The following is a 16983-nucleotide window of genomic DNA, read 5'->3' as shown; positions in this document are numbered from 1 at the left end:
TGATTTTTATAAATGGCATGATGGTAAACACATGGGAATGGGATGGGGAAAATGTTTTGGATTACTTTATGTGACATTACAGTAAAATAGAGGTAGACATTCCTACTAATGTCTACCTGTACTCAATTTTATAGATACAAACAGCTCAGTCACAGTGCAGTGTGCTGCTCAATGGGAACAATTTAAATGACTGGGGGAGTTTAAATGACTGAGAAGCACATGAAACATAAGCCAAATCTAAAAGTACTCTAAAAGCCATATTTGTATTCAGTTAGACTTTTACACCAGTGGTGTATGCTAATAGGTGTGTTTTTTCCTACTCTCTTGAATGTGCTCTCATTTTGCTTTGTTTTTGTTGTGCTTTGTTGCGGACGGTGATTCATTTAGCAATTGCCCCCTCTGTGTTGATTGGTGTTGTAAGGCCCCCCTAATTGGCAATTAACAATGCTCACAAAGCAATCAGACTCTGGGCAGGCAGATGGGAGGCATGGAAATGAGTTTGTTTATAATTTTCCCTGCTTAACTTTGGATCTATTTTAGAGGAGAGGACTTATAATGAGGTAAATGACAGTGTTTTGTATTTTTCTTTCTTTTCCTCATGGGAGATTGTAATTTATTGGATGTAGCCAGATTGACTGTGAATGTGTTACAATTCTTGGTCATTTCCAGGTCCTCTGGTCCCATGTACAGCTTTTATATTTCATAATCCTTTATTAATCCTGTCCTAAAAGCATTCTCAAAGCAACAAAAGAAAATAAGAACAGAGGTATTAAATAATAAATAACTGTGACAGGTACTGTAAAGTAAATAGATAAGTGATTTGAAAAAGTGACAATGTTTGCACCTTCATTATTCATTTCACTAGTTTAGCACTGTCTGTTTGTTCTCTTTGTTGTTTATATGTTTTGTTTGCCTCAAATATTATTCCTGCACTGCCTGTGTCCCATGTTTGTTCTTTATGTAGCCTGGTTTGTTGACACAGTTACTTTGTGTCAAGACGTAACTTTGTTTAAATGTTTCATGTAGACCTGGTTCCAGAGAATCATTGTTTTGTTTCACTATGCACCATCTAACATGCTCACTTGAACTTGAACTTGAACTTGAACTTGAATTCAGCCTTGATAGACATTGTTCTGGAGGTTCTGGACTATGTCACCACCCTACAATATAAAATCTAGTATTTTTGTAATTAGTTGAAACAGGCTCAACAATAGTGTGTGTGCTAAATATATTCTGTTCATTTATTTTTGGAATATTGTTTTTATTTAAAGTTTTAATAATGTTCTACTCAATCTCTCTAATTGGACAGAGGGAAAGAATAAACAAAAGCCCAGGTACAAATCATAGAAATTAAATTGGAGGGATAATAGTTATAGATGAACACCTCCTGACACAACACAGCTTCCCCCTCTTTTTCTGCTGATTTTTATACAGTCTTGTGTTAGTTCTGACAATAAAGGTTCCTGGACAATAAAATTAAACCATGAAAACAACTTAATTATTTAAGGTTTACTGAATACTATTTATGGGTTCTAATGTTTAAAAGATCTAGAGTCTTCAAATCTGGCAGAGAGCTTTACTAATTATTTCACAATGCAAAAAGTATCAAGGTGACATGAAAAGAAGACATTGTTCATGAAGACAATTGCCAAAAGTGTCTAATATTTGTACAGTACACATGCAGTGCACTTCCCTTTTCTTGTCACCTCTGATAATAAATAATTTTTAGATTTAAAATGCTTTTCAATGCCAGCATATAAATGAACTCTAATCGGATTTCACAAATCAATATCTCTGTGGAGTTACACTATTCAGTAATATTTCAGGAAGATTACAAGCTCAAAAATGTACATCTAGTCAAAAGTGGGGTTGTAGCGACGATAGAAATTCTCAAATAGAAGGACAGGCCACAATCACTTGACTTTCACTTTTTTCACACACTCCAACCCTTTCTCTCAGGTCATTAAACTATTGTTAGAAACTATTGTCTGTTCCTAGGTCACGTTACAAGCTCAGAGTTGACAGGGCCAATCAGTGTCAGGCAGGCACCATCAATCACTGCATTTAAATCTAATTTAAAAACGCACTTTTACACCCTGGCTTTTAAACTAGTGTGAGGTGGTTCTTCTATTTCACTGGAGAGTCATGTTGTTGCTACACATCAAATTAATTGAACAGTAAATTAAACATGTATTTCATCTCATGTTGCACAATCTATTCTTCTTTTTTTACAATTTTTTGTTTAATTTATGAATCATCTAAACCCAATCAGTGATCCCCATTGATTTGACTTAATACCTCGCTAACAATCCTTTATATCCCAGCAGGGGATGAAGGGTGTGTGGTGAAGCCTCAAGTCTCATTTATTATTTCCACCTCCATTTTGATAAGTTTAAAATGGCTCCTCTTTTGGTTCAGTCACTATCTGCAGAATGAATTCAAAGATGTGTGGGTGGGAGATGCACAAACCTCACAGTTACACTCTGTACCTTTGTCATGGGTCTTAAGCATGTAACCTTGTGACCTTATTACAGATTAATTTCTTACCTTTCACAGGGGCAGCATCCCCACCCCTGTGTTTCCCAGAAGGAGTTGGCTAATATATGCGGGTGTAGCTGCATCTTGATTAAAATCCCTCTATAACCACTTTGCTTGAACTCTTGAAAAATTGGAAACCATGGACTGATCAGTCAACAGAGCTTTGAAAATTAGCATTTAGACCACATGCTTGTTGCATGCTTCTGTTTCTACAGAAATTAGGAGTTAATTTAGTTGAGAGAGCTTGATAAGACAGATAACATTATGAAGCTGGCTATACAGAGAAATGTTGAAGAGACTGGTGCAGAAAATTTGGAACTGATAGAGAAAGGTAGATGATTATACCACATTTTGTATTAATAACCAAAACATTTAAGGATGCATGACAAATCCTTGATTATTTTGCTTGAAGGACAATGAGCATTCTATCAAGTAGGTGAGGTTTTCTGGTCTTTTTACAGAAATAGAAATGTGGTGAAAACCATAGCTTATCTAAATAAAAGTAAATTTTTGACATTTTTATTTACTATCAGTTTCTATCCCAGCCACTGGGGATGCACATGACAGTGAATTTCTTGGTGCCAGGCCCAGGTAAATGTGGAACAGTGCGTCAGGAAGGGCATCTGTCATAATTGTATGAACTGTGGGAGATGCCAAAGGAAGAAGTTTTGCTTTGAGTGTCTTTGCTTGAAAATGGCCAGATCACCTACGTATCACCTACATTTCCCACACTTGTCTCTTCATTGTTTTAAATACTTAAAACAATGAAGAGACAAGTGTGTCTCTGATAGTCTATGATAGAAAGCTTTAGAATAAAGAACTCATCAACATTACAATATTATAATTTAAACTAGCAATACAAATGGTCCTGTAACTTTACTTTGGGGTTCCTCATTATGGAATCAGATGTCTATTGACACTGTGTATCTAATAAATTCCCACTGATTACGGTCTGCAACAATTCCATATGTTCCCAGTGCCAAAGTAGAAGTTATACATCTATGACTACATCAAAGGTCATCTGGAAAAAGCCAAGTCACAGGTTTGCTGATCGTATGCAGTTTAGAGCTTAGCCAGGCACGATGATTTAAATCTAATTTTGTAAATATAAATTATATATATTATATATAGATCTGTCTTTTTAAATGATGTGCCTCAACCCACTTTAGAAAGAGCAGCTGGTCTTGATGTGGAGCTAGTGTGTGTCTTGGATGGAGTGAGGTGCAAATGCTTGACATGTCAACATGGTAACGTGACAAAGTTTGTCAGGATACATGACTGCAATATGACCATGTTAATGCAGGAACAATGTCTATCTCCTGCGTACATCTTATAAAGAGACCCAATAAATCGACTGAGTCTCTCTCATGGGTTATTTTTTATTGTGTTTGATCTATCTTGTACAACAGCGTTTCCCAACCCTGGTCCTGGAGGAACGTCTGTCAAAACATTTTCACTCCAGCCCTAACTTCATTAGGCTCAGGTGTTTCTTAATAGCCTTATAATGAGTGTGGCAGGTTGTGAAGCCATGTGGTTGGAATGAAAATTTACTGGAAGACGTTCCTCCAGGATCAGTGTTGGGAAACACTATTGTACAAGATTAAAACTACCAGACTCATAATTAATTAATTAAAACAAATTTAATTAACATAGATATACACAATATATTTACTGAGTGCTGTTTGTGCAGCTAAAAGTTTTTCGGTTTCCTTTTTGTACCTGGTATGCATCAGTATTCATAATCTGGCATATGATGCATACATGTAACAGTATCCAGGTAACATAACTCAAAACTGAAATGGGCTAAAGAAAATTGTGATGTTTGCATGTAAAAACACATTGCATTTACTTTTATGGTGCCTTCATCCACTCCACTCTCCACTCAGAGGAGACAGAATCTCCAGGCACCACTTGTGCAGCTTTAACCACATGCTTAATGAAGGAATAAATACATAAGTTAATAACTTAGCATCTAATAAACTGTGGTGGAGTCACTCCTGAAGCAAAGAGTCTGTTGTGTGAATTACACTGAAATATAACAACTATAGATTTATTAGTTAAAGCTTTGCTTCAGTTTGCAGCAGATTATATCTGAAGGATAGTAGATGTGTATAGGATATTAAAATGGCTACCTGTGTGATTAATTCTGGCCAGTGTGCTCTTTACATTTAATCACTGTTCTAAATTAATGTCACACGTTAGCGACCTAATGTCTGTCCCCTGTTGAATGAGTATGTAATAATCTGACAGAAAGGGAGATGAGCGAGACACACTCATTCCTAATGAATCTGGATATTCTGTGACTTCATGTACCTGAATTAAGATCCTTACCAAATCCATCTTTGAACCTGTGTTGCAGATCAAGGTCATAAGCACACTCTCCATTGCCTGCTGTTCTTTCCCTACAACAGCCTCTCTGGAAGAGAGCTTCTGTATTACACCTTAACACTGTCACACATACACTCCATTAATGTAAAGGCTTAGAAATACATAAACCTGATTTTTTTGCATTTTTTAGTTTTGTCGGGGAAACCGAGTGTCACGTCCATGCGGGCATGACGCGGCGGGTGCACAGAGAGGAGGATGAAGAGTGACGAGGAATGAAGGACGCTATCACCTGACATCATGAAACTGGGGTTTATTGGTGAATCACAGGACAGGGGAGACATCAGCGATGTTGACATTGGTGAACACGGAACATAACGTTAAAGACCTGACAGCAAACAGAAACGAACAGGGCAGCTTTATACAATTAACACAGGTGAAAACGATTAGCGAACATTTCACATGGATCTCGGACCGGATCGTGACACCGAGATTGTAATGCCACACCAGACCAGATTACAGAGCCCTCTCTGTCGATCTAAAGATAAGGACAAATGTGCCATAAATCCAAGACACCCCAGGAGACTGGGCCAGAGGTCATTCAGCAGAAAATGCAGAACGTATGTGAATGATACATACCTCCCTTTTAGAACTAATACAATTCCCAAAAGGCATTTCTCTTGAGTATGTGGAATATGTGGAGTCCCTACACTGATAAACTAATTAGACTAATTTATAATAACTGTGGGGACGCCCTTTTTGTCCACGGCTTGTTATAAGAACCACACATTTGGGCTCAATTTACCATAAGGTTATAATGGTGGAGTATATGCGCAACAGTGTGAGACCCGTTTTAATGCAGAATACTCTTAACATCTAGTCCAACAACAACAACATATATTTCTTATATAGCCCAAAATCACATACAGTATGTCTGTTAGGTTTATCTGTCAGTATAACATTTACTAAACAAAGAGAAGAAAGACACAAAGCATTTGAGTCCGTTTTACTTGCAAGGAGAGCGAATGGAAGTCACGCCTTACAACAGGCTTCCAAAAGCTCTGGCGTCCTTCATCGCATCTCCTTCTTTTATTTGGTAGGTTCATTAGGGTTCACATAAAATCACACCATATTAGTTAATAATTGTGTATTACACGTAGTCTTATGAATTGATCTTTGGTCGAGTCATGGTGACATGGTGACATGTTCATCTTCGTCTGTAGATTCTTCAGGTGATTGGACTCTGGTTCATCATGGTCTGCTTGTTGTTGGTCCTCAGGTCGCGGTCATGCAGTCCTGCAAACTTAAAACCTTTGCTTTGAGGTTTGTTAATGATTAAGAGTTGTCAGTAATATTCCAAGGATTAATACATATTCGTGCTTAAAGGATATGAATAAAAGAAGTAATTACATGATAACATATATACATTTTTCCAACAATGTCTAAATGGGCTTTGACAGGCCCTACAGTTGACGACAGGTCCTACAGTTGACAAGGAGAGAAACAGGAAATTATTAATGCAGTTTTAATCAGTTTTGCTAAAGAATAGGCAAATGACAACAAAAGCATCGGTTAGTATAAAATCAGACACACATTGTTTATTAAATCATTATTAAACCATTAAGCCATTGTTAAAACTGTATCTGACTTTGTTCTAATTTGCAGTCTTTTAGACTGTTTAATGCTCCTTAACTCAGTGCTGAGGCCTCGTATCTTTAATTTAAGTCAGACATAACCCAGCCAGAAAAAAGGTATGAAAAGTTTCCAATCCCCTTTTAATAATCTGCACTGAAAAGGGTTGTCTGGGATGAACCAGTCATATTTGTGAATTAACTGTGGTGCTCAAACTGCTCTGTTTAGGACAAGTTTCTCAATCATAGGGTTTTGAGTGTAAATCTCGCCTATCAGCCCAATAACGGAACCTGATACGGCGGTGAAAGGTTTAGCTTGTATGGCTGTTTTTGACACAAAATAAAATAACGATTATAGAAAACTAATCTATTGATCAACCGGATATAGTTTTAGATTCGTATTATCTGACCCCAATATAGCTACCAAGACTATTCACTTTAGTTGGAATGAAGAGGACTATAGGGACTGAATAATTTATTAGGTTAGGGAGAACTAAAGACTCTGCAAATTTTCATTGACAACAAATCTTGATCAGCAAAACAGTGGCCAATTAGTATATCAAGTATAATTAATAAAATAACTTACCATGCAGACTTACAGGCTGATCACAGCAGGGGCAGGAAGAAAGGAACTCTATGGTTCACACAAAATGCCTGCTTACATGCTATCAAGTATTTCTTTAAACATACATAAATCTGGCATGTTGCCATACGATCAGAAAGCTCCCCCTATAACCAGCAACTTTAGTTGACAGAATATTCTAAAACAAGACTGGAGATTAAAGATACCAATGTTTATATTTATTTTGATACATAGTCTTCACAGCTCTACAGAGATAGATTGTCCAAAACAATGATTGAATGAAAATCCATCCAACATACCAAACAGATGTTACACACAGCACTGGATAAAAGACAGGTAGCAGAGTTCTTAAAACCGCAGCACGTGTGGGAGAAATTGAATGCAGTGACTCCCTGAGTGGCACGTTACCTTCCCTTTTGTATCCTCGATCTGGATCACTTTTGGGGGTGGTGTTGGAGACCTTTGATGTTGTTATGGTTTGGTTTAAGTACTAACATATTTGTTATATCTTAGATCTGTTTAATTTTTGTGACCGGGGACATTGAGCCAATGAGAATAAATCTAAACACGCATGTATTGCCATGATACATTTGTCATGACCGTAAGGTTACTTAATGCTCCCTTTTTGTCCACCCCAGACACAGGCAACACGCAAAGTAAAATTCAAACATACACTTTATTTGTTTAAATAAAAATCAGACAAGATGCATGTTGGGGGCGTATGAGAATAAATACTGCCAGGAACGGTTACACCTCACTAGTACTACAGGGTTGATGCCACCCTCCCCGGTACACACAGCAAATCATGACCACAGTTCAGAGCACACGTACAAACCCACAATTCATCAGAAATCACACCAAACACACATTTACAAACCGCAAGTGAAGCACCACAAATGCACATTTTAAGAGGGTTGGGTGGGTAATAAAATCAGTATGGTGACAAACCAGGCTGGTTATCTTAACCCCCATACACAGCATTAATAATTTTCTAATAACATATACCTATATAAAAATACCGATCTTAAAAACTAGTCTAACCAAACCCACGAAACAAATAGTCACACGAATTGTCAAACCGGAATTGTTCACACGTCGGTCTCCAAGCGCTCCACTCCGCAGCTGCGGCGGATCACGCAGTCCAGGATCTCGCGAACACGCCCACGTCGCCCTCCGGAATGCTCGGAAAACAAGCTCCGCCCAGTTCCCGGCCAGGCAACAAGCTCCGCCCAGTTCCCGGCCAGGCAACAAGCTCCGCCCAGTTCCCGGCCAGGCAACAAGCTCCGCCCAGTTCCCGGCCAGGCAACAAGCTCCGCCCAGTTCCCGGCCAGGCCGGAAGAATGAAAACATAACAAGAGTAGGCGCCGTTCCACTTTGTCCACGCTTCCTTCTTTCGTCGGCACCCGTCGCTATACGCCGATCCCGCTGCAACACCAACACAGTCGGGCTGCTAGATGGAATGATTCAGGTCCACATACAATAACGCGTTAACCGGAAATGACAACTCCAACGTCCCTTCGCGGGGTACTTAGCTCGCGTTGTCGGTTACTGGCTGTTCCGCCCTCCACTACGCCGCCGGTCACGGTCCGGCGTCTGGTCGCGTCGCCGCCGTTCGCGCCGCTGGTGACCTCACGAGTCCCGGTTCCGGTTCCGGTTCCTCGTCACCGCTCTCTCCGGCCCCATCACGATGCAAGGTGGGCCCTATTTATAAGGCATACAAACCTACCCACAACCAATACCCAGTCTCCACCAATCAGTCCATCAGAGTCACTGAAAACCAGGCTGATGCAACACACCAGTCCCTGGTAGGACCATAGCCAGTTATTATTAGTGTTCATTTAGTCCAGGACCCATTAATGAGCACCAGTCAGTAAAAAACACACATTACAGCCAATAACACTGTACTACAAGCCACTGTACTTGACACATTCATATATATATTGTACTCAAATTAAACACCTAAGGAACCCTTCTACTTCCCCCAGAAGTGAGAGGGGCTTTCCCGCCATCCTCAGGATGAAGAGTCTGTGGGAGAGATCTCATCCACCCTTTCTCGTGACTATTTGATAATAATTGTCCGTGGGGGTCAATCACCGGTTCTTTGATCTTTTGACCATTTGGTAAATAATAGTCTGTTGGACCAATTACACTCTAACTCAGTTTGGGTTATTTTGGTAACCCAGCGCTGGGTCAAAAAGGGACCAACCCAACGCTGGGTTATTTTGACCCAACAAGTTGGGTTACACGTTTAACCCAGCATGCGGGTTGTGATTATTAACCCAACTATTAGTTAAAAATGACTACGCTGCTGGGTTGAATGGAACCCAAAATGGGTCAGAAATTTAATATAGAAACTTGTGATTAAAATTACTAAAATAAAAACAATTATACAGCAATACATATTTCAATAATGGAATTTTATTCATGACAAATCATGTAAAAAATGTGTCCATATGAATTTAAGACTTTTTTTCCATCTCCACCTCAACATTAAGACAATTTTTATGAAAATGTATCAAACTGTAGTCACAGTGTTTCTGGAATAAAGTCAGTAACAATGAATCAGATTGAAGCCAAATTAACTTTAGAAAAACACAATTTGACATGTAAATGCAATGAAAAAAAGTTTTCTTATCATGCATAAACTAAGATATAAGAGTCATCTGTAAGAAACACACAACAAAGCAGGCATTAAGAACATCTATGCAGTAAGGATCAGATTTGGTCAAAATAAACTTGCAACTTTCCTAAAATGTGCCCTCTTTAAACAATACTAGACACATCAAGCACAAGAAGAATCAGATACAAAATGAACAACTGCAAGCCTATTTGCTCTAATCTTTGCAAAGTAATTGTACAACAATCAGGCATGAAGAGCTGTGCTATAAGCTCATTCTTCAGGTTCTGAACCTTTGGAGGTAGCTCACTTCTACCTTAATTTCACATTGCCTGCTGAATGAAGGTAAACGTGTTTTCAAGCACTTTGGGTGCTGCAGGTGAAGTGCGTAGGTTAAGCCAAACAAGAGGCACATTGCTTGAGGTAGGTTGGTGAGTGCTTCCCTTGCCCTCTCGGTTGATGCCCAGTCTTGAGGGGTTGAGTTATGGTAATGCTGGGCTTGCTGAACTGTTGTCCTCATAATAGAGGATTCCCACTGGGATGTCCATGGAGTCTCCATAGACTCTACATAGTGCAAGAAACAAGACAAAAAGAGAATATTCAGGTTAACAGCAATTTGTCTACAATCAACTGTATAGAATTATCTAATATTACATATTTTGTAATTCAATGTGATTTTATTTTAGGCACTGTAAACAATCTATTTTGTGTGTTTATATATAGGCGTCTTTCATGTTGTGACAGTATTCCTCTCAGAGTAGTCCAAACTTGAGAGAAACAGACAAATGTAGACAGAAAGGTATACTGCTAAAATACAACATTAAACCCCAAAACCCCCTTTCACATTGTATTTGCAAAATAAAGCTTACCGATCTCCGTGTGAGTGAGTACACACAAATTGGTGGCTCCAATGCAGTCGCAAGATATTAAGCATTGTTAGCATAGCAAGTGTTGGTTAGCAAGATATTAAGCAGTGAAAAATGTCTCCTCTGTCCTTCTACCCGCAGCTTTTGCCTCAGAATTTTTTTCCGCCTGTCTCCTAACCCCACGGCTTTCTCTCATAAAATAATTTTTTCGCCCTTCAGAAATTTTTTTTTTTCGCCCCTCAGAAACTAAAGACGGTGCAAAGACAATGGCGGCTTCTCTCGCTGATGTCCCAGGTAGTTGACATGACGTGCGTGCTCTCTTTCAGGTCCGCGTTCCGAACCCAGCACCGCTGGGTTACAGATCGAGACCGATTTTCAACCCAAATTGGGTTAAATCAACCCAACAGCAGCCTCAACCCAGCATTTGGGTTGAAAAAACAACCCAGCGTTTTTTAGAGTGTATATTTCCTGGTTCTCGTGGTTTTTCTGAGGTGTAAGGATGTCCCCTGCTGTGACAGACCTGGTCCTGCCGGGAACCTTACATGAGTATAAAACTCAGTGTTAAGCACTCTGCTGATCTGAGCTGCTGATGCAGAGCTGGGAAACTCTACCAACTCGCCGTGGTTAACAATGCATCCAGTCAGTACGTCCTTTAATCAATGGCATTGGTTATTGTGAAGTTGACTGTTTTATCAGAGTAAAGGGGCAAGGGGCAGTGGTGGCCTAGCGTGTAAGGAAGCGGAACCGTAATCAGAAGGTTGCTGGTTCGAATCCTGAGGTGCCACTGAGCAAAGTACCATTCCCACACACTGCTCCCTGGACGCCTGTCATGGCTGCCCACTAATCACCAAGGGTGATGGTGAGGACACATTTTGTTGTGTGCACGTGTAGCAGTATATCACAATGACAATCTCTTCACTTTCACTTAAAAGCAAAACTGTGCTTCTTGTTGTGTTCTGATCTGCTGACACATGCTTGAATAGCATAGTAACTTAGTAACATAGTAACTTAGCAAAGAAATAGCATCGAAGTTCACGCTTATTTCCACATAACCTCAATGGTTCATTTATATGTAGCTAACTGCTAAAACTAACATAAGGCAAACACTAAGTAGCCTAGCCCTTAGCAAACAAAGTATAACACATGTAACCCTTGTCTCACATTATGCAATATAAGAAGTAATACTGTTATACTAATATATATACCAGGAATATGGACCAGATGCCAGGTTCAACAGGATTACAATTGTCAGGATTGCCTGCAGCTGGGCTCCACACCTGACTCCAATCCTGACACCCCATAAATGCCGGAAGTTTCCGCCCCTTCTGGGTCTCTGGCATTTTCGTGGACTCTGCACGAACTTGACCTGGTTTAGTTTCATGTGTTTTGAGTTCTGGCAATCGCCACACGCCTACGGGTTAGTTTCAGTTCTTTATTTAAGTTAAATCGTTTTCGGCCACCGCGCCCGTCTTTATTTGTGTTTATTGTTTATTTAATAATAAAAACCCCTTCCCAGCACGTCAGACCTCTGCGCCTCCTTCCCCCGTAAGTCCGTAGACGTGAAAGAATGCCAGAGACCCACCCAAAAGCGCAGAGGTGGAAAGCAGAGGAGAAGAAACGCCGCGAAGGACGCAGCCCGGCGCGGCGGACGCCAGGGGAGAGACGCGCCGCCCGTTCTGGTGGAGCGTTTTCTCCCCGAGAAGCCGTGGTACGCGCCGCCGCGTGATGACGTCACCCCCGGGAAACTCCGCGAAACCCGGAAGCGACAACGTCGGCGGGTGAGTGGGCGGAGCGAGGACGTTGGCGTCGGCAGCAGCGAGGAAGTGACGTGGGCTGCGAGCGCAGAAGATGCGACCCCCACGATCTTTGCCATGTCGAGCCAAGAACTCTGCGCTCTGCTGGCAAGGCTCCCCGTGGACTGGGACGACACGGACAACGAGAGCACGGGAGACGAGAGTTGGGCTCCGCCCATCGCGCCAGTCTGCGATCGTCGCAAGGTCCGTGGGGACCCACGTCACTTCCAGGGGGGTGAGAAGCGACAACGGCGGCGTCCCTCCAGCGAGAAGGTGGGCAGGCTCCAGCCCGATTGGCCAGAGTACTGCCCATGGGAGTTGATCGCACCCTGGGTCCAGGATGTCCGCAGGGTGGACGACCCTCGGAGTCACAGGTGGGAGGACACAGATGACGAAAGCGACAATGACGTGGATTTTCGTTGGGCAGTCGGGGCCGGGATGGCTCCACCCAGCGCGCGCGTCCGAGATTGTCGCGACATCCGTGAAGATCCACGTGACTTCCGAGGGTATGAGGTTGACACGGACCAACACGAGGATGACGCCGATTGGGCAGTCGGTGCCGGGATGGCTCCGCCCATCGTGCCAGTCCATGATCGTTGCGAGGTCCGTGGAAACCCACGTCAGTCCCAGAGGTGCGACAACAGTGAGGAGGAGGACAGCGATGCGGGGGTAAGCTGGTGGAACAGGGCGACAGGAGGTCGCCAGCCAGCAACTGCACTGCCGGAACTGCCTCACAGGGAAGATGCCCTCCCAGCTCCAGTCGCCGACCCGCCTTCCCTCTGCCCGGACGTTCCCCAGCTGAACGGCAGCGCATCACCAGCGCCCCCGCATGCTGGAGAAGACGTCCACCACCCCCCACGCCCACCACCATCTCCAGCGACGTGCCCAGCCCCGTGTGGGACAGCCAAATGGTCCCAGGACCCTTCAATGGGGCAGCAGACACGGATGAGATCACTACCATCCTCACGTGTCTGACTGGATCAGCATGGGGCTGGAGCACAGCCCTCTGGCAGCAGGGAGAGACCGACAGGAGTTTTCGGGACTTCCAGCAGAGACTGAGGGTGGAGTTTGATCGGCCAGAGCCTGAGCCAGGGATCGAACTCTGCCCCTCCACCACATCCAGTACCAGTCAGGATCCGGGGCAAGAAGACCAAGCACTGGCGGGCGACGAAAAGGTCGCACCTCCCGAGATCCTGGCTGTGCCCCCTGAGGAGGTCCCGGAGAGCCCAGAGAGGGAGCCAGACGACCCTCTCTTCTGTCTGTCTCTGTCTGTCTGTGTGTGCGTGGCATATGTGTCCGTATGTCGCCCCCACTTCCCCTCTTTGTGTCCACCAGATGGCGACCCAGCCGCGGAGCCAAACCCCAGGGAGGAGGTTCCTGACCCGAATGTGCTGGTCCAAGGCAAGGTGGACAAGCCCCAAGGTACCCCTAAGTCCAGCCGGGGGGGGTGCTCCCCCAAAGAATTTTTTGGGGGGGTGCAGTTCGGGTTGGGGACTCCTCCTGAGGGGAGGGTAGGTGGGGAAGCGATTGAGCTGGGTCCTCCGGTAGCCAGTGAGGAGGGTGGGCCAGGCATGGGTCTGTGTCCGCCTCCAGAGGGGTGGAGCGCCATAGAGCCCCCGGGTAGGCATGAGGACCCAGCTGGGACAGGCAGGAAGAGGGCCTGCTTGTCCCAATGGACGCAGAAGGGGCTAGCCGGATGGTCTGGCAATGCCCCCCCCTTGGCACCAGGGCCGGGCAGCGAGAGGGGCTGCATAGTCCCAGAAGGCACCAGCCTGGGGTGCCTGGAACAGTCGCCGGAGGTTCTGGGACAATCTCCCTGCGCGGTGCAGGGGGTGACACAAGACGTGTCAGAGGAGACGTGTGGAGACAGGGCCCACACGTACCCAGATGGATCGGCCCTGATTATTGTGTGCAGGTACGAGGTTCCGGGGCCGCCAAGCGGGACCACGCCGGGGAGCCAGGCCGAGGGTCCGGGGCCGCCACGCCTGACCACGCCGGGGAGCCAGGCCGAGGGTCCGGGGCCGCCACGCCTGACCACGCCGGGGAGCCAGGCCGAGGGACCGGGGCCGCCACGCCTGACCACGCCGGGGAGCCAGGCCGAGGGACCGGGGCCGCCACGTCTGACCACGCCGGGGAGCCAGGCCGAGGGACCGGGGCCGCCACGCCTGACCACGCCGGGGAGCCAGGCCGAGGGACCGGGGCCGCCACGCCTCACCACGCCGGGGAGCCAGGCCGAGGGACCGGGTCCTCCAAGGGGAGGATACAGCAGGGCAGGAGCCCTGTGGTTGCCGCCGTCCGCCCCGCCGCCTCCACTGATGGTACTGTTGGGGCTCCGAGGACGTAGCCCTTGGAGGGGGGGGCTCTGTCAGGATTGCCTGCAGCTGGGCTCCACACCTGACTCCAATCCTGACGCCCCATAAATGCCGGAGGTTTCCGCCCCTTCTGGGTCTCTGGCATTTTCGTGGACGAACTTGACCTGGTTTAGTTTCATGTGTTTTGAGTTCTGGCAATCGCCACACGCCTACGGGTTAGTTTCAGTTCTTTATTTAAGTTAAATCGTTTTCGGCCACCGCGCCCGTCTTTATTTGTGTTTATTGTTTATTTAATAATAAAAACCCCTTCCCAGCATGTCAGACCTCTGCGCCTCCTTCCCCCGTAAGTCCGTAGACGTGACAACAATAGAGAGAACTGGCAGTCTTCTGATTGTCTGAAGAATGCAGTTTTTAGTCAAAAGATCAGTTCAGTTCTTGGCACAGGCAGGATTTTCATCCAAAGAGAATTCAGAATTCCACCAATAATTTCTCTTTTTACTTCTATCTCTTTTAACCATTAGACTTGATTAATAATTATCTGTTCAATCTGTATCAGTAAACTCTCAGAGCTCCTGGGTTCTTGCAATTTCGTGGAAATTTTGTAACTTTCAAATGTTTTAAAACATCAAAACAGTCAAGGATTATTTTCCATGGTTTGTGAGGCCAAGCCTATGGATGAAGAAGAGCATGGCATGTTATTTTCTGAAACAGAAAGTGAGTGAACAGAAAGTGAAGGCACATCCTCTGTGGTCTGGCTGACAAGGATGACAGTGTCATGAAAACAAGACGAGACAGGACAGTGAGCACCTGTGGCAATGAAATCCCTGGTGCAAAGAAGCATAAGGAGGCAGGTGAATTGCCACAATGTTAAAAAGACAAAAGAAAATATGAGATGGCAGGGAGGCAGGAGATGAAAACTGAGCTGGGGCTCCATATTTATTCCTCTGGTCCGTAACCGGCCCAGTGGATCAGATATTGGACACATCCTGTGTGGTGGTGAGATGGTGAAACCCAGGAACTTGGTGGAGCGCTGGTGGAAAGCACATTTTTCCAACTTATACAGGGAGTGCAGAATTATTAGGCAAGTTGTATTTTTGAGGAATAATTTTATATTATTGAACAACAACCATGTTCTCAATTAACCCAAAAAAACTCATTAATATCAAAGCTGAATGTTTTTGGAAGTAGTTTTTAGTTTGTTTTCTATTTTTAGCTATTTTAGGGGGATATCTGTGTGTGCAGGTGACTATTACTGTCACGTCCATGCGGGCATGACGCGGCAGGTGAACGGAGAGAAGGACGAAGAGTGACAAGAAGACGTGGAATGAAGGACGCTTTCACCTGACATCATGGAACAGGGGTTTAATGGTGAATCACAGGACAGGGGAGACATCCGAGACGTAGACACTGGTGAACACGGAACATAACTTCAAAGACCTGACAGCGAACAGAAACGAACAGGGCAGCTTTATACAATTAACACAGGTGAAAACGATTAGGGAACATTACACATGACAACAATGAAACTCCGGTCCGGAGTAACCCCCATTTCGGACCGGATCGTGACAGAATCCCGCCTCCTATGGCACGACACCTGGCGGGCCAGACAAAGCAGTCCATGAAGGAGGGAGGAAAATCCAAACACAGAGTCTGAATGGTTCGAGTGGACAGGAGGAATCGAATGGAATCGACTCCAGGAGAGAAAAGATGATGAACAGGGAGGAATGATAAATGACTGAATGAATGAATGGTCCAGTATTCACGATGGACGAGCGGCGGTTCTCCAGCGCAGACGGCTTTGGGCCAGTTTGGTACCGGCACCTCGTCCGCAGTCCGCATGCGTCCGCCGCTCCCTGTCAGTCTCCGTCTCGCCCCGCTGAATGGCCGCTCCTCACTTTCAACACCGCCAGACACGGGACTGAGAGGCAGGGGTCGGGACCCTGCTGAACATGAAGCCATGGAAGGCCAGGGACAAGGAAGCTGGTGGCGTCCTCCCGGCGAGTCGCGGCTCCTCCGATCTCAGTGGGGCTGCGTCAGGTGGCGTCCAAATGTGGGTCAGGTCTTTCTGTCACGTCCATGCGGGCATGACGCGGCGGGTGAACGGAGAGGAGGACGAAGAGTGACGAGAAGATGTGGAATGAAGGACGCTTTCACCTGACATCACGAAACAGGGGTTTAATTTAAAAGACAGGGGAGACATCCAAGACGTAGACACTGGTGAACACAGAACATAACTTCAAAGACCTGACAGCGAACAAGGCAGCTTTATACAATTAACACAGGTGAAAACGATTAGGGAACATTACACAGGACAACAA

Source organism: Denticeps clupeoides, chromosome 20 (genome assembly GCF_900700375.1).
Source record: "Denticeps clupeoides chromosome 20, fDenClu1.1, whole genome shotgun sequence".
Lineage (NCBI taxonomy): Eukaryota > Metazoa > Chordata > Actinopteri > Clupeiformes > Denticipitidae > Denticeps > Denticeps clupeoides.
Note: the sequence above shows the minus strand (reverse complement) of the source record.